We start from the raw sequence: 18,705 nt of genomic DNA on the forward strand, positions 1-18,705 counted from the left end.
GAAAGCAAGCACACGGTGACTCTTTGGGCACTGTACACGTTAGAGGCAGAGTCACTATAATATGCGACTTTCCTGTAGAACTCACACTTTCCTGGTTGCTAAAAATATTTATGGCATGTAATCTTAGAGTTGTTGAAAGACAGCTCTCTTCTAAGGCACAGTGATGTATAGCTGCTTCACACCCCAAATTAAATAGGTATTTCCCTAGAAGAACTTGGTTACTACACACTTGTGGGAGAACAGGAAATTGATTCTGTCTTTTAATAGGTTTTAATTATTCCTTTTCATGATTAGTAAAATTATACAAAACACATACTTACATAAATGCTGAAGAATATGAGTCAGCAGAAAAAAACCTCCCATAATACTATTTTCTATAGGCAGTTACAAATATTTTGTCTTATGTTTACTTTCTTTTATGTATGTTTTTATTATTGAGATCCTATTTAATAAACTATTTTGTAAATATTTTCAAAGTAAGATTATATCCTGAGTATTTTCATTTATCAAGAACTTCATAAAAAAATAATTTTAACAGCTGAATAATAAGTTTGCTGTACTTAGATGCAAGATGCCATACTTAGATGTGAGTACCTCACAAAATCAGAAATACAAAACATGGAGAAATGTATTGCCAACGCATTAAGTGTTTCAGCTAAATATATTTAGTTGAGCTTTATGTCATGTGTACATTTTCCCATTGCCTTTGTAAAATGTGTTTATTAATTCAAATAATATAAATGGCTGGATGTAAACAGAGAAGACAATATGAGCCAGGAGCCAGTGTGTGCAGTGGGTGACACTGAGGATGATTGGCGCTAACACTCAGAAGACACCACTGAAATTGCCTTTGCTTGGTTCTGTACTGACAGCCCAGTTACCAAAGCTAATGGACAGTGTCTGCTTTTTACATTATTTTGGCTTTTGCAGCATTTGGAACTGCTATGACTTTCAGCTTTCTGACACATCTCTTTTGCCTTCCTCAATATTATTTTTTTGTCTGTCTTCCTTGAACTCTTTCTCTTAATTACTATTTTGCCTTGTCATTAAAATGTTGGTGTTCCTGTGCATTCTTTATTTGACCCTCTTTTTTTTTTCCCCCATTCTGAGCAATCTCCCTGGATTCCTTCTTGTTCTCATGTCTTTAGTGGCCTCCTAGAGATGATGTCCTCAACTTACATATTATACTCTTCTCTCTGCCTTGGTACTCGCAGATAGAACCTGCAATTCATTGTGCTTGTTCAAATCCATGCTCCTCTCTGTGATCTTAACCAGCCTTCTTGCCTCAGACTCCTTGGGTCACACACACTCTACTTCTGCAGATTGTAGGACACGTGTTGCTGTGCCTGCCTCCTTTGGGGTGTGGAGTGCACTGGTAGTGAATGATTGGTGGTTGATCAAAGGACTGACCAGGGGTGATGAAAATTCCTCCCTCACCAATTGCTAATTCTCATTTTCTGCCCCAGGACTGGGTGATGGTGCTCTGAAATATGTAGTCCAACTTTCTTTTTCTCCAGAGTATACTTTTCTTTCTTCCTTTGCAACACCGTCTGTTTTTAGGTTTATTTAGAAATTCTTTCTAGTCCTTCCTAGCTGCTAACATATTAAATAACATTAAGAAAATTAAAGAATTAAATAAATAACATTTGATTATTTTATGACTTATCTAATTATTATACTAGTTTATTAAATTTAAATACTAAAATATAATTATAAAAATTGATCCACTAAAGGAGGAGCATCTCATTGTTTCTAACACCCTAGGGTGTCAACACCAGCAGACAGGAGACTTCTAATACTTACAGTTGCAATCCCTAAAAGAAAACATAAGTAATGTGTCAAGTGTATATAGAACTGTGGTGCTGAGGGAAGCTGTAGTTTAGAAGTTCTTTGAAGACCTTCAAAGGGGTATACCCACTGCAATGTGAAAGAAATCTTTTATTTTCTTGATTTGCTTCCTCTAGCTGTCTTTGACCAACTCTTATAATAAAGCGAGGTAGAATGAATGAAGGGAATGTCAACCATTCCTTGTTATGTTTTTTTTTTCCTGTTACTTTTGGAAAATAATAATGATTTTGTACAAGGTGGTTTTCAAATTATGTGACTGCTAATTATAAGAAAAGCCACGGTACTGAAATATGTGTAGTGCTAATTACTCATCCCTTTCTCTCCTGCTGTAATTCACAGTGTATCTCTAGGATGTCAGTTGCTGATTTGGAACTTCTGCCTCTGCTTTTTCTCAGCAATTAGGTTTTGTCTTCAACTAATGGAATTGAGCGATACTGGGCTAATGATGTGGAGAACTTCTCCTCCACTTTGCTGCCTTAAACGTTGACATGAAACCTTAAAAAAGTCTCCTGGGGTGCCTGCGTGGTTCAGTTGGTTAAGCATTCAACTCATGATTTTGGTTTAGGTCATGATCTCAGGCTTCTCAGATTGAGCCCCAAATCAGGCTCCAGTTCTTTCACCATCTCTGCCATTCTTTCATATCTTCTGCCCTAAGCTAAACTTTATATGAAGCACTTTTTTTTTTTACTTCTAAACTTGATGTAGAGTTAATAATTTATTCATATTCATTTCTTCTTCCTGTTTCACTCCTGTGTAGGCTTTTCTGTTGTTATTGTTCCTCTGGCATTTCTATGTGCTAATGATCCTTGAATGTTATTTTGCTGATCATTAATGTGTGGAAGAGAAAGAAAAACTGTTAAGAGAATCTTCCCAATTCATGTCTCTGGAGAGATGGAGTGGACACACTTGCTTCTATTCCTCCTTCAAAGGACAGCTGAAATCCCTGAATGTTCTATATGAAAACCACAAGAAGACTCTGAATGGCGTGGAGAAGGAGGTGGACCGCCTGGGGACCTTGAGACTCAATGAGTGACACAGTGGTGGATTCCCTGAGATTAATGTTTTCCTCATATTTATTAGCTTGGGGGCCAGAGAAGCCAAAGTGCACATATATAAATAAAAGCTTCCAAGAAACCCTACCCTTTCTAGCCAAAAGACCATAAAAAGAGAACAGCCTGTCAAGACAAAAAACTTTTAGACAATAGCCACCTCACTGCAGTAAACACCACAGAAAACTCTGTGGGAAAACCCACAGACCCCACAAGCAAAGACCCAGTGGGGAGCCTAGACTTCCAGTTTTGCCAGGCTGTCATGAGGTTCTCCATCCCCCACCCTTGACTGTAGTGGTGAAAAAGAAGTTGAGTGTGTAGCCAAGACTTAGATCCCTCTGGGTAGTAATGAGTTCCCTCCCTGGTTCCAGAGGAGATCCCTCCCTGGTTCCAGAGGGGATCAGTCCAGGGGAGCCTGGACTTCTCAGACCTGGTGCTACCAAGGTACCCTTCTCTTCTCACTGAGTAATGTCTACTAGACTCTCACTTCCACCATTGGTAATAAGAAACCCCTCCCCGACAGTGTCATTGGAGGCAAGATCTGGAACAATGGCAGACCTCTCTCCACCTCCCCAGAGATGTATCAATGGAAACCTAGTCTGGGGCCTGAGTCCCCACCCCAACCCAGCACTAATGAGCCTTCTACCCACACCTGGTAGTAATGAGGGGAAGGGTTACCCTTCCTCCACCAAAGCAGTTCAAAAGAGACTGGCTAAGAGAAGATTTAGGTAACATCCAGATTTCATAGCATGCTATTCAAAATGCCCATGTTTTGGGCAGCCCCGGTGGCACAGCGGTTTAGCGCTGCCTGCAGCCCAGGGCATGATCCTAGAGACCCTGAATCGAGTCCCAAGTCAGGCTCTCTGCATGGAGCCTGCTTCTCCCTCTGCCTGTGTCTCTGCCTCTCTCTCTCTCTCTCTCTCTGTCTCTATGAATAAATAAATAAAAATCTTTTTTAAAAATGCCCATGTTTTAATTGAAAAATCATTCACCACAACAAAAACCAGGAATGTCTCAACTTGGATGACAGAAGATAATCAACAGACACCAACATGACACAGGTTTTAGAAATATTTGACCAGCATTTTAAAGCAACCGTCATAAAAATGTTTCAATGAGCAATTTCAAGCATGCTGGAAATAAAGAGGGAGAGGGGATATTGTCACATGAAAGAAATGGAAAGTCTCAGCAAAGAAATAGATAAAGCAGTACAAAACAAACATTTTAGAACTTAAAAATACACAACTTAAAACACCTTTAAGTGGACATACTTAACAGCAGAAAGGAGAGGACAAAGAAAAGAATCCATGAATTTTAAGATAGAAATAGAAATTAGTTAATTTGAACAACATAGAAAATAAGACTGAATCAAAAATACAAAACTAGAGCCTCAGAGACTTCTGGGACTGTGGCAAAAAGAATCTAATGTTTGGGGGATCCCTGGATGGCTCAGCAGTTGAGCATCTGCCTTTGGCCCAGGGCATAGTCCTGGAGTCCTGGGATCAAGTCCCACATCAGGCTTCCTGCATGGAGCCTGATTCTCTCTCTGCTGGTGTGTCTGCCTCTCTCTCTCTCTCTCTCTGTGTCTCTCATGAATAAATAAATAAAATCTTTTTTAAAAAAGAATCTAATGTTTGTGTCATCCGAATCACAGAAGGAAAGAAAGAGGAGTGGGGATAAAAAAGTATTTAAATAAACAATGGTTGAAAAATGTCAAATTTGACTCAACATGCAAACCTACAATTTAAGAATCTGAGTGAATTACAAGTACCATAAATCTAAAGAAATGCACACCAAGAAACATAATAGTTAAACTTCTGAAACTAAAGACAAAGGTTTGAAAGCAGCCAAACAGAATAACACCTTACCTATAGGGGAAAAAAAAATTCTAATGACACCAGATTTCTTGTTAAAAACTATGGAGAGCATAAGAAGGTAGCAGAACATTTTTCAAGTACTAGAAGAAAAGACCTGTCAACCACTAATTCTGTATCTGGTAAAACTATTGGGAATGAAGGAAAAATTAAGCCACTTTTAGATGAAAAATCAGAGTATTGTTATGGTAATTACCCTTAAAGAATAGTTAAAGGAAGCACTCTAAAAAACAGAAATGGTAAAGGGAAAAAAAGGTGGAGGGAATCTTAGAATATCAGGAAGAAAAAACAGAACAAAATGGATGAATAAGATAGACTTACTTTTTCCATATGAATGTTCTTTTTTCTTTTGAGTATAGTTGACACACAATGTTACATTATTTTCAGATGTACAGTATAGTAATTCAACAAGTTTATACAATTCAACATGTTCACCACAAGTGTAGCTACCATCTGTCCTTGTACATAACTATTACAATATCATTGGCTATATATTCTCCATGTTGTGCCTTATTCATTCCATAACTGGAAGCCTTTCAACCATTTTTCCCACCCTCTACCCCTTCTCCTCTGGCAACCATCACTTTGTTCTCTGTATTAACAGGGCTGATTCTGCCTTTTGTTCATTTTTTAAAGATTCCTCATGGTATTTGTCTTTCTCAGCTTCATTTATCTTCCTTAGCATATACCCTCCAGGTCCATCCATGTTATCTCAGTTGGCAAGATTTCATCCTTTTTTATGCCTGTGTAATATTCCACTGTGTGTGTATGTGTGTGCACACACACATGCACACGTGTGTGTAGCACCTTCCTTACCCATTTGTTTATCAATGGACACTTAAGGTTGCTTCCATATCTTGGCTATTGTAAATAATGCTGCAATAAACATATGAGTACATATTTTTTTCCAAATTAGTGTTTTAAATCTTCTTTGGGTGAATACCCATAGTGGAATTATTAGATCATATGGTATTTCTATTTTTAATTTTTTGAAGAATCTCCATACTGATTTTCAGAGTGGCTGTATCAATTTGCATTCCCATCAACACCATATGAGTGTTCCTTTTTCTACACATCTTGGCCAGCACCTGTTGTTTCTTGTCTTTTTTATGTTAGCCATCTAACAGATAAAAGGTGATATCTCACCGTGGTTTTAATTTGCATTTCCCTGATGATTAGTGATATTGAGCATCTTTTTATGTGTCTGTGGCCATCTGTGTGTTTTCCTTGGATAAGTGTCTATTAGGTCCTCTGCTCATTTTTTAAAAGTATTTTTTGCTTTTTGGTGTTGTGTAAGTCCTTAATATATATAGTTGGATTTAAACCCCAGAGTGGATTTATCATTTGCAAATATCCCATTTAGTAAATTGCCTTTTGCTTTGTTGCTGATTTCCTTTGCTGTACAAAAGCCGTTTATTTTGATTTAGTTCCAATAGTTTATTTTTGCTTTTGTTTTCCTTTCCTTAGAAGACGTATTTGGAAAAATGTTGCTATGGCTCATATCAGAGAAATTACTGTCTGTGTTCTCTCCTAGGATTTTTCTTTTTTTTTTTGGTTTCAGGTCTCACATATAGTTCTTTAATTGACATTGAGTTTATTTTTGTGTAAAGTGTTGAAAAGTGGCACAGTTTCATTTTTATATGTAACTGTCCAGTTTTTCCATCCCCATTTATTGAAGAGACTGTCTTTCCCCCATTGTATATTCTTACCTCCTTTTCATAGATTAATTGACCATGTAGTCATGAATTTATTTCTGGGTACTCTGTTCTGTTCCACTGATTTATGTTTCTATTTTTGTGCTAGAACCATACTGTTTTGATTATTATAGCTTTGTAGTATATCTTGAAATCTGGGATTATGATACCTCCAGATTTTTTGTTCTTTCTCAAGATTGCTTTGGCTATTCAAGGTCTTTTGTGGTTCCTTACAAACTTTAGTATTTTTTGTTTTGGTTTTGTAAAAAAATGCTTTTGGTATTTTGATTGGGATTACAATTGAATCTGTTGATTGCTTTGGATAATATGAACATTTTAAGAGTATTAATTCTTCCACTCCATGAACATGCAATATCTTTTCATTTGTTTGTGTCATTTTCTGTTTCTTTCATCATTTTTTATAGTTTTCAAAGTACAGGTCTTTTACCTCATTGTTTAGAAGTTTATTCCTGGGTCTTTTATTCTTTTTGGTGCAATTGTAAATGCTATTTTCTTAATTACTCTTCTTTTTTTTTTTTTTAGTTTCTTTAAAATTCAAAATAGCCAACCTATAGTACATACTTTGTTTCCAGTAATTCATCAGCTGCATATAATACCCAGTGCTCATCACATCACCTGCCCTCCTTAATTAACGCCCATCACCCCCTTTCTGCCTTCCCTCCACTAACCCTGTTTGTTTCCTATAGTTAAGAGTCTCGTATGGTTTTTCTTCTTCTCTGATGACTTCCTATTAAGTTTTTCCTCTCTTTCTTATGACCCTCTGGGCTGCTTTCTATATTTTACATATGAGAGAAACCATATAAGTATCTTTCTCTGATTGACTTATTTCGCTCAGTATAATACACTCCAGTTCCAACCATGTCACTGTAAATGGGAAGTATTTATCCTTTCTGATGGCTGAGTAATATTCTATTGTATGTATATACCACATCTTTATTTCTCTTTCTGCTACTTTGTTATTAACATATAGAAATGCTCCTGATTTCTGGATATTAATTTTGTGTCCTGCTACTTTACTGAACTCCTTTTACTTTTAGTTTTTTTGTGGAGTTTTTAGGAGTTTCTATGTATAACATCATGTCATCTTCATATAGTGACATTTTAACTTCTTCTTTACCAACATAGATGCATGCCCCTTTTTCCTTTTCTTGTGTAATTGCTCTGGCTAGGACTTCCAGTACTGTGATGACTAAGAGTGGACTTCCTTGTCTTATTCCTGATCTTAGAGGAAAAGCTGTCACGTTTGTTTTCTTGTTTTGTTTTGTTTTGTTTTGTTTTGTTTTGTTTTTACCATGGGGTATATGTTAGCAGTGGGTTTTCCACATATGGCCTTTATTATGTTGAGATATGTTCTCTCTAACTCTACTTTGTTGAGTTTTCTTTCATGAGTGAATGTTGAATTTTGTCAAATACTTTTCTGCATTTATTGAGATAATTATATGATTTTTATCCTTCAATTTGTTGATGTGGTGTATCACATTGATTTACAAATATTGGACCATCCTTGCATCCCTAGAATAAATCCCACATGATCACGGTGAATGATCTTTTTAATGTTTTGTATGTAGTTTGCTAATACCTTGTTGAGGTTTTCTTCATCTGTGTTCATCAGAGATATTGGCCAGTAGGTTTCTATTTTGTGGTGTTTTTGTCAAGTTTTGGTATCAAGGTAATTCTGGCCTCATAGAATATTATTTGGAAGCTTTCCTTCCTCTCACATTTTTTTTTGAATAGTTTAAGGATAATTGTGAATTTTCTAAATTATGTTTGATGGTTGAAGCAAAAAGTACAACACTGCAAAATGCTTATAGGGAATGTAGAGGAAATATTTATGACGATCTTATACATGGGGTAGGATAAGGAATCTAAAGCAAGGTAAGCTTTCTGTATTTCACTCAAACTGGTAAAATGTTGACACTAGCACACCATGGTAAGTTATGTGAATAAAATGTAATACTTAGAACAACCACTAAAACACTATGCAAAGAAATACACTCAAAAACCCCAGATACATCAAAAATAGAATTTCAAAAATATTCAAGTAACATTCAAGGGGGCCAAAAAAGAAATCAGAGAAATTTTTTAAAGAAAACATAGAGAAAATAAGCAACAGACAAAAAATAAATGATAGACCTAAACCCCAAAATATCCATAATTGCAGTAAGTATAAATGGTAAAGATATACCAGTGAAAAGACAGAGATTTGTGGGTAATTTTTAAAAAATCATGACCCAACTATGTGGTGTCTACAATAAACTAAATTCAAAATAATTGTTTTAGGTACATTGAAAGTAAAAGTACTTTAAAAAGCCATGAAAATATAAATCAAAAGAAATCAGGACTGGCTGGATTAATATTAGCTAAAATAGAGTTTAGAGCAAAGAAGGTATATAATGAAAAAGGGCCTGTCTAGCAGGAAGACATGGCAATTCCAAATATGTGTAACAATTGAGTTGCAAAATATGTAAAACAACCCTAATGGAAGTGAAAGGAGAAATCAGAGTCCACACTTATATTTGGAGACTTAAACAGCCCTCTCTCAATATTGGATAGAACAACTAGTAAGGAAATCAGTAAGGATTTGAATAACTCAGCCACACTATCAACCAACAGAATCTAATTGATATTTATAGGACACTTCATTCAGCAACATCTAAGTATACGTTCTTTTCAGTTCTCATTAAAGATATACCAAAATAGTCATTGTCTTGCATCAAAAAGAAACCTTAACGTGTTTAAAATAATTGAAATAAAAAAAAATAAAATAAAATAATTGAAATCATAGAGTGTGTTCTCTCACCACAACTGAATCAAATTAGACATTAATAACAGAAAGGTAGCAAGAAAATATCCAGACACTTGGAAACAACACATTTCAGAATGTGTTGGGTCAAAGACACAAAATAAATACTTTAAAGGAAAATTAAAACACAACATATTATAACTAATGGGACACACCTAAAGCAGATGAAGAGGGAAACTTATGGTGCTAAACTCTTATATCAGAAAGGAATAAAAGTTTAGAATCCATCAAAGCTCCAACATTAAGATGCTAGAAAAACAAGAGCAAAGTAAACCCAATACAAGCAGAAAGAAGGAAAAGAACAAAGATGAACAAGGAGAAAGAGAAAATCAATGTAAAAAAAAAAAAAAAGCTAGGTAAAAAAAAAAATCAAAATAGGCAAACTTCTAATTAAACTAACACAGAAAAGAGAGAGGACACAACATATATCTGGGCTGAAACAAGTGATGGCATGTCAGATACCCAGTGCTCATCACATCACCTGCCCCAGGTATCAAATGGAAAATAATGGAACACAATGGATAACCCTACATGCAAAGTCTGACAAGTTAGATGAAGTAAGTAAATTCCCCAAAAAACACAAACTGCCACAACTCACTCAACATGAACTAGACAACTCGAGAAGCCCTACAAATAGTAAGGAAATTCATTTCAAAATTTTAAACCTTCCTAAAAAATCTCTAGGCCCAGATAGTTTCACTGAAGAATGATACCAAACTTAAAAATAAAAACAAAAACAAACCACCCTCCCTGCCGCAATTTTGCCCAATCTCTTCAGAGAATACAAGAGAGTGAAATTCTTCTTAATTTTATGAATCAGCAGTATTATTTTGATACCCAAACCAGAAAAACCACACCCAAATGCACACATAGAACATTACAGGCCAGTATTCCTCATAAGTACAAACACGGAAGGCCTTAACAAATTGTTACCAAATAGAATTCAGCAATATATTTAAAAGAATTATACATAGTGATCACATGGGATTTATGCCAGTTATGCAAGGCTGGTTCAGTATTCAAAAATAAATCATTGCAATCAAGCATACTAACAGCCTAAAGCAGAAAAGTCATTTGATCAGATCAATTGATGTAGAAAAGTTGTTAGGCAAAATCCACACCCATTCCTTAAAAAAACTGTTGATAAATTAGAAATAGAGCTTTCTCAATTTGATGAGTAGTGTGTACAGAAACTATGGCTCACATCATATTCAGTGGTGCCACACTGAGTGTACTCCCCCCAGGTGTGGTTATAAGGCAAGGGTGTCAAAAAATAAAAAATAAGGCAAGGGTGTCCATTCCCCCCACACCCCTTCAACAGCACTGGGATTTGTAGCCAGCTCCAAATGGGGCTGGGGAGGAACTAAAGGTACACAGATAGGAAAAGAAGAAAAATAATTTTGTATTTGCTGTTGACATGATGATCTACCTAGAAGATTTCAAGGAATCTATTAAAAAAAAAAAAAAAACCTAGAATAATCTCTACAAAAAAAAAATTCCAAGGTCATAAGATACAAAATAGTATACAAAAATCAACATTTTTATATAGTATGATAAACATATGAAAATTGAAATACAAATATATTTAGAGTTGCTTTAAAAAGGTATAATTTGTTATACAGCTAAGAAAATATGTTTAAGGCCTGATGTTGAAAACTCTAAAGTAAAAAAGAAAAAAAGAAAGAAAACTCTAAAGTACTAATGAGAAAAATAATCTGAATATATGGGAAAATGTGCCATGTTCATGGATGGACAGAAGTCAATTTTTCCCCAAACTGATGTATATGTAGGTTTAATACAATTTCTATTAAAATTGTAGATATAGAAAAGATGGTTATAAAATTTATGTGGGAAAGCAAAGGGGCTGAATCAATGTTGAAAAGAAGGACAAAGTGGGAAAAATCAGTCTACTCAATTTGAATTCTTACTACATAGCTACAGTAAGAGAAACTCTGTGGTACTGGCATAGGGATAGACACACAGATCAATGGGACAGAACAGAGAGCCCAGAAATAGAGCCACACAAGTATAGCCAACCAATTTTTTACAAAGATAAAAAGGAATTTAACAAAGGAAGAATAATGGTCTTTTCAGCAAGCATTGCTAGAATGATTGAACATCCCTAGGCAAAAAAGTAAACCTTGACCTAAACCCTATTCCTCATATAAAAATTAACTCAAAATATGTTGGATTTAAATGGTAAATGTAAAATGATTAAGCTTTCAGAAGATAGAAGAGAAAATATCTGGGGTCAGGATTTGGTGAAGAGTGCTTAGGCATGCCACCAAAGGCACAGTCCATAAGAGAAAAAAAGCAATAAATTGGAATTCTTCAAATTTTAAAACTTTAGCTCTGCTAAAAAGCCTGTCAGGGAATGAAAAGACAAGCTACAGACTGCAATAAAATATTTGCCAGCCACATATTTGAGAAAGCACCCATGTCCAGGATACAGAGAGAACTCTCAAAACTGTGGTAAAAAACCCAATTCTGAAATGGGCAAAACACTGAGGAGACATTGCATGAAAGAGGACAGGTAAATGGCAAACAAGCACATGAAAACTAGTCAACACTCCTGGCAATCAGAGAAATACAAATTAAAACCACGATGAGATATCCCTATGTTGCTATTAGAACCGCTAAAATAAAAAGTACTGACAAATAGCAAATGCCTCCAAGGATCTGGAACACCTGGGTCGATCAGACATTGCTGGTGACAAGGTAAAATGTCTCACTGGAAGATAGTCTGTCTCACTGGCCTCACTGGAAGATAGTCTGATAGTTTCTACAAACAGCAGAACATACACTGATTGTAAGATAGCAATTCATCCCAGAGACATGAAAACCTACATCTGCACAAAATAGGCACCCACCTGTTCACAGAAGCCTTGTTCATAGTGGCCAAAAACTGGAAATGATCTGTATGTTCTTGAGTGGACAATGAGTAAACAAAGTGTGGGGTATCCATCCCATAAGAATGCTATTCTACATTATAAAGGAATGAACCATTACCTATCTGCCCCCTTCTGGTGGATCTCTGTGGACTTATCCTGAATGGAAAGAGGCCTGTCTCAAAAGGTCACATACTGCTGTGTTTATAGAACATTCCTGAAATGACAAAATTATATATTTGAAGAACCAGTTAGTGGATATCAGGTGAGGGGAGAGGGTGGATATGTCCTCTAAGGGCAAGCACAAGGGAGGTGTTTGTGGTGATGAGTAGTTCTGCATCCTGACTGGATAGGAGAGGCTAGCTGCACATGTAATAAAGTGCCACCCCTTGTCCCCATGTCGGCCTCCTGGTTTTTCATTACACTGCACTTAAGATGTGTCTAAGGAGTCTCGATGAAAGTCACACAGATTTTCTCTGTACTCATTATCCAACTTCCTATGAATCTATAAGTATTTCAAAATAAAATGTTTTGTGTTTAAAAAGCAGTCTTCTTAGATATTGTTTTGGTCAGAGTTGTCCCCTTTCCCAAGCAGTTTGCTTTGGTCACTCCCTTGTTGTGTGTAATTTTGTGTGTTTGTTGGGTTGCATCAACAAATGGTTCCTTGTTTTTTAAGTAAAATCTTTATCTTGATATTTGGCTTTTGCAAACCTTTCTAGTTACTTTGTGGGAGGAACTAAACTTGTAAAATCAAAGGGGAGATCCTGGCTCACTAGAATGTACAAAGGTTAGAAATTCCAGGTTTTCTCTTCTGATGCTTGACACCTAGGACCTCAGGGATGAGCTTAACTGGAAGCTCAGTGGAACAAAATATGTGCTGGATGCCCCGAGACTTGAATATTCTCCTCCTCTTTGTATTTTTTTATGTCAGATACGTTATTTTTTAATTATTTGATATATTATTTGACTGTAGATAAAGAGATTTTATTAAAACTCTAAACATTTCTTACTAAACTTTAGATACTGCTTATAACATATTTCCCATTTTCAATCCCTTCAGGACAGATAGAGAATTGACATTTGTCTTTTCTTTCAGTGATGGATTCTGTGATACTTACAGCCAGTGGTATGCTGTAATTAGCATACCACTCTGTCCCATGTTTGCATCTTGTTTTCCCACCTGGGTTTCTCATAAGAGGGGTCATGTGAAATACTTCTGTGTCCCTCAGGATGACCACCCTGATGTGAGATCATCACCCACTGGACACACAGGAATGTGTTTGTTCGCTGGTTATTTGGTTATCCGATGCCATCCCAGAAAGAAAATCCATTGCTCAAATAGAATTGTTTATTATTAAAATTCACATTTTAGCATTATTAAGGACAGAGCTCTGATTGGAGTTGTTTCTAGTTTTGATATGAGAACAGGTTGTTTCAGTGCTTTGCAATAGTTGTCTAGTGTCTAGATTTTGTTATACACTTACTGTGTCTTGTCACATGTTAGAAGAGTGGCCGCTGAGGCAAAGAGGTGGGAGTGCTTGCACATCCCACGTTAACTGTGGCTGTGCTAGTGCCTGAGCAGAAGGGATCCTGATCCATGGAGAAAGCAACAGGGAGATGGTTGGGTCAAAAGTCTCAGGAGCCAGCCTCCATCTGCATCTTAGAAAATGCCCTGGGAATGTGTGCACTGGCCTTTAATTGTTTGTTTTCAAATTGCATTATGCTGTTATCTAGCTTATTGAATGCTAACCATTAATATATACCTGGCTGATACCTTCATTACTGTGGCTTCATGTAGTAATATAGAGATTTTTCTCTAAAATATCAAGCATATTTGAAAGCTGTTCTTTTACATTCATGTCATTTTCAAACTTTAAAAATTAAATTTTACTTCCAGAGAGCTCTCAGAAGGTGCTTTTGTGAGTTCATTAACTGTAATTTGATAGCAATTTTTATTATCATTCAGAAGGTAGAATAGCTTTGTGTCCAAAAGTTCGAATTATATAATTTAAGAAAGTTGATATACCATCTCTTTTATCACAGGAAATGAAATGATTTGACTTTTTTAGACATCACAAAGGTACTTCTAAACAGTCTTGCAACTTTTCTTTTTTTTTTTTTCCTTTAAAATGGAAAAACTCTCAGGAGCACCTGGGTAACCCTGTTGGTTAGGCATCTGACTCTTGATTTCAGCTCAAATAATGATCTCAGGGTTGTGGGACAGAGCCCCATGTCAGGCTCCACACCCAGTGGGGCATCTGCTTCTCTTCCTAGCCTTCCACTCCTCCCCCCTGTCATTTGCTTGCTCTTTTTAAAATAAATAAATAAATCTTTAAATAAATAAATGAAAATACTCTCCATTAAATTAGGGATCCTTTACTCTCCATCAACTTTGCTGTTAAGGACCTATTTATTTTGTCATTAAATGTTTATTTAGTTCTGGGCTTATACTTTAGGGATACATCAGAGAGTAGACAGATCATGTCTCTGACCACATAAGGTCTAAATGAGGGAGACAATAAATGAATAAATGAGAATTACAGATGGCTAGAAACTGTATGAAGGAAATAGATTTGTGTAACATGGGTGGTGGGTAATTTGGTGGATGGTCAAGGAAGGCTGCTCCTCTCATAGGTGACATTTGCACAGATTTCAGAAGTTTAAGAATGAGCCAGCAAATACCTAGGGTCTGAGCATTTTAGGCCATAGAGGTACTTGGCTAGCTCAGAGACTCCAGAGCAAAAGAGCTAAATTTACTAGAGAAGCAGGAGGAAATAAATGGATGGGAGTGTGGTAAGTCAGGGGAAGAGTCCCTCCCAGCAGTAGGGTTGGAGAGGGCAGAGACTAGACTCCTTGGGACTCTTTGGGTCATTTGTATCATTTGGAATTTTATTCTGAGCGCAACGTTTATTCTGAGCATCCATTCAGTGGGGTAGGACCTGTTCCTATCTGTGAGCTTGGCTGCCATGGGAAGCAGAGGCCTGGGAGGAGTCTGGCATGGTTGACTCTCCAGGAGAGTTCTCTCTGGTGGCTGTCTTATGTGGGCAGGTTATCTACTCTCTCTAAAGCTCAGTTTCCTCATTTGTAATTGAGATTAATGACAGTATCTACATGAAAGTTATTGGGAGGGTTCTGTGAGAAAATGTCTGTGAAAGGCTTATGTTGGGAACAAAGCAAGTGCTCAATAATGTCATAACCATATTTGTCATCCATTGTTATAAAGATGAATAACATTTCACTGGCTTCATGACTTACACGGCAGTGGGCATGTAAATAGACACATAGCATGCAGTAATTCTATTGTTAGAAATACACACTAGATATACCTGGACACAATGGAAATTTGTTTTGGGGGAAAGGGTCAGAAAAGGTTACATGAAGAGTTGAGTCTACATGTGGCTGGATATCCACCGAGTGGCTCTGTGAGGGCCCAGGTACCTCCCAGCATCTCCCCCACATAACCTTTAGTCATAGCACTCCGTCCCCTCCTGTAGGTTAGAGCATTTCCTAAAGCCTCTATGAAGGTGCAGACCCACACACTCAGTACCCAGAATACCAATTGTCGTCTTAGTCCCAAACCTGTCTTTCAGGGAGAGATAGAACCAAGGAGACATCCATGTGGCCAGGGGAGAACAGACTGTCACCTGGGCCATGGCTGGAGCTGGCCTGCAGGAGCAGGGGTCTCAGGCCATGGGAGGCAGTAGAGGGCTCCAGGAACCCCTCCACAAGCTGGAAAGTTCCACCACTCCCCTGAGACAAACACTTGCTTCAAAGTGGCCTGTATCTGGCCACAAACTGATGGTGAAGACACTGTCTTCCTCTGTTAGGATAGAAAGATAATGATGTTTAATTCAAAGTCCTTTGGTAACTGAGACTCTCAGTAAAGTACAGTTGTGGCTGTTTTTCTGTCCATGCGTGGAAAAATCCTCAGGGGAGAAAAAAGGTTCCCAAAGAATTTAAAGAAAGAAAGGGTTTGGGGAGGGAAGGCGCAGATGATCACACACGTTCTCTGCTTCCCCTCAGGAGTTGGTTGCTTTCGTGATCTTAGACATCCCTTCCTTCTTTCTCCCCAACACAGCCTCTTACCATTGAATGAGGCTTGGTCTAGATGTTAGTATTTATAACAGAAAGTACAAAAACTTACCTTTTTAAGCCTTTGTCAACTCGATTAGAGTAAGATCCATTCAGTCATCAGGTATCTCTCCACAGCTTTCTGTAATAGTGTTTGATCGTTAAGTCACAGAATGTGAACTAGAGCTTTCATCTGGAGAATACCCTAGCCTTGAAAGCAAAACCACTCCTCAATTTAATATTTAACTAATTATTGTGTAATATTGCTTATAAGATGATATAGTCACAACCTGTCACTTGTTAATGAGTCCTATACCTTGTAATCACTGCCTTTAAGAACATAAATGAAAACCAGACATCAGCAAAGCAGGTTTTATACAACCAAGAGAGACGTCACAGTAATTCATGGCTTGATTTAAAAGGGAGAGCTCCTCAGACCCTAATTCAAAGGCTGTTTCATCTCTGTCCACAAACACATTTGAAATATCAGATCAGAAACAGTGAGAGTCTAGGGTACAGACAGCAGCAAGGAGTGAGGCAGCAGCCCCGCGGCAGCAGAGGGGATGGAAGAATGTGGAATGCGGAGCCGGGGATCACAGAACGGCTGGTGTTTGAAGCCACATCATGAAGGTGTGAATAACCCTGCAGATATGGTACAGCAGAAGCAGCTCTGGACTTTAGATCCAAAGGGCTTTAAAAACTCCCGAGCTACAGAAAGCCCAGGATCAGGAGGTAGAGACCTTGCTTTGCTCCCTTTGTGACCAGACCATTGCTTTAAATCTCCCAGCCTCAGTTTCCATATAAAATATGAAGGGTAGTAATTAGTGTTGTTTATTTATTTGTTTATTAAGATTTTATTTATTCATGAGAGACACATAGAAAGAGGCAGAGACATAGAGGGAGAAGCAGGCTCCCTGCAGGGAGCCCAATGTGGGACTGGATCCCAGGACCTCAGGATCACAACCTGAGCCAAAGATAGACGCTCAACCACTGAGCCACCCAAGCATCCCCAATGAGTGTTATTTAAATTATGTGAAAAAATATTTAGGAAAAGTGCTCTGTCTATAAAAGCACAATGTGAATGTTAGCTTTCTGAACCTCTTTTCCGCCTTTTGATGGGCTATTTAATTATCGGCTAGTCATTCACTTTCCCTGAGACTTTGTTTCCTCCCAAATTGAGATTGATAACTATTCTATTTGCCTATTTCATACGAGTAAGATGATGCTCTTAAAGTGCTATGTGTTCTGTACATATCATGTAAGTAGATGGTGTCATTATCACTACATTACAGAACAATCTACAAATTGCGAAAATGGTCCAGAGACATCAAAAAAAGGTTAAATGTCATCAGTACACTTTATTTAAGAAAGAAGAGAACTGCTGTACAATTAATTTCCAAAACTTTCTCTAAATAGTCATTCTAAAACAAGTTTCTATGCTTGAAGCATTGAGCATTAAATGTCTGAGAAATTTGCTCTTGTAAGTTATCTTATTTCCCAATTGTGCCAGAATGAATTGTTTTGTATATAAGGGTCAAACAGGGGAGGTTCTAATTAAGTGCAAATTACAATGAAATTAATGAATGACACCATTTTTTAGACTTTAAAATGGGCTCTGTGAGAATGCAGTGTGGGCTCAGATTGATTATAATTCTGATCTTTTAGGTTGTGAATCAATATTATATACCATTAAAACTCAAAAAATAAGTGAAGAATCAAGTAGGAAGAATGCTCATCTCTCGGTTCCACCTCTCAGATGATGACTTAAAATCTGTTAAATGCTAAGACTGTAGTTGTCTTTATTGTTCACTATATTCCAAAATAATTGCACATGTAATTAGTATTAGTTAATGACAGATATTAAACTACACTACTCACAAGTATACTAGAATGTCATAAATTGTCCAAATATAATCGCAAACTTAAGGTTTTATTTCACTTTTTGCAAACTGCAGACTATAAATGAATGAACGTTATATTACCAGAGTTTTTATTAAATTAAAAACTGTTTGATTCAGCATTTTCTGATCCATCCCCAGTGGAAGAAGGTGGACCAGGTGGGCTTCCCTCCTCAGGTAGTACTAGCCAAGACTGTGACTGAGAAGCTTACTAGCACTTGATGGCCTAAAGAAGCTTTCTCAGTTCAGGACCAGGTATCCCTCACCTTGGAACCAGTGACACAGAGTAGCCTAGGGAAACACCTTCTGTCCCCACAGATAGCCAAAAGCATAGAGTAGGAGCCTGTGCAGACCCCATAGAACGGAGGAGACCTGAATAGCTCTGCAAAATAAATTATCATTAGAGCTACAGACACAAAAGTCGGCTAGACCTTATACATAAAGCCTAGCTTTGCCTGCTAGAATAAAGTATTTAAATAGGATCAGGAGTTTCAACATAATATCCAGAATGTCCAGGATACAATTGAAAATCATACCATACCAAGAACCAGGATGAGAA

General features: G+C 37.1%; 1 protein-coding gene across 14 annotated transcripts in view; it reads left to right on the forward strand.

The window, feature by feature from the left end:
- Positions 1-18,705, forward strand: part of SDK1 (sidekick cell adhesion molecule 1) — an 895,654-nt gene that overhangs the window by 429,834 nt on the left and 447,115 nt on the right. The gene's annotated exons all lie outside the window — the stretch shown is intronic.

The sequence above is a fragment of the Canis lupus genome, chromosome 8 (genome assembly GCF_048164855.1).
Source record: "Canis lupus baileyi chromosome 8, mCanLup2.hap1, whole genome shotgun sequence".
Taxonomy (NCBI): Eukaryota; Metazoa; Chordata; class Mammalia; order Carnivora; family Canidae; genus Canis; species Canis lupus.